The following is an 879-nucleotide window of genomic DNA, read 5'->3' as shown; positions in this document are numbered from 1 at the left end:
GCCGAGAAGCCAGGGCGTCGTCAGTCTTCAGCAGCCAGGCCTAGAAGGTCGTTCACTGAACCCTGTAAATGAGGCTGGGTCTGGGAGGTGAGTGGCCTTCTGTGGCGTTGCAAAGAAAGACAATAAACTCTACAGTGACCTTGTTGCCCACAAGAAGGACAGGGTCCGGGTGGTGGCCGTGGGTTAGGGCATTGTCTTACCCAATGTCCAGTCGCTCCGCACTTGAAGCAGGATCCTGGCAGATGTCATTGGGCCCCATTGGCATTTGAAGTGTTCTTGGGAGGAGCCCTTAGGACTGCAGCCATAAGCTGGTACTTTTGCTTGGACAGGGTAAGCTTGTCTGCCTTCTCCTGTTCCTCTTGGTTATAAAATACTTTAAATGCCGTGTCCAACAGATCTCTCGTGGGGGTTTCAGGGCCATTGTCTAAGCACCTAAGTTTCCTTCTAATATCTGTAGCTGATTGTAAGATAAAGTGGTGGTGAAGCATAAGCTGTCCCTCTGCAGACTCTGGGTCATACTTGGTATACTGGACCAGAGCATCAGTGAGTCTGTCCATAAACTGAGCTGGGGTTTCAGCAGAGCCCTGAGTAACCAATCTAAGCTTTTCAAAGTTAACTACCTTAGGGGGAGAAGCTCTCTGAAGACCTGTCAGGAGGCAAGTGATCATGTGGTCCCTGGCTGCCCTACCTGGGGAAGGTCCTGTCTGACCTCCTGGTGGGGGTTGGTAATCCCACCCAGGGTCCTGAAGGGGAACTGCCTCACTGCCAATAGGGTGAGCTTGGTTAGTAGAATGAAGCTCATTAGCATATTCCTGTGCGGCTGTCCAGACCCTATGTCTCTCATCAGGGGTGAGGGTAGACTGGAGAATCATAAAGAGA

Source organism: Nannospalax galili, unplaced genomic scaffold (assembly GCF_000622305.1).
Source record: "Nannospalax galili isolate Female #2095 unplaced genomic scaffold, S.galili_v1.0 scaffold172, whole genome shotgun sequence".
Lineage (NCBI taxonomy): Eukaryota > Metazoa > Chordata > Mammalia > Rodentia > Spalacidae > Nannospalax > Nannospalax galili.
The sequence above is the reverse complement of the archived record's forward strand: the minus strand, read 5'-3'. Positions refer to the sequence as shown.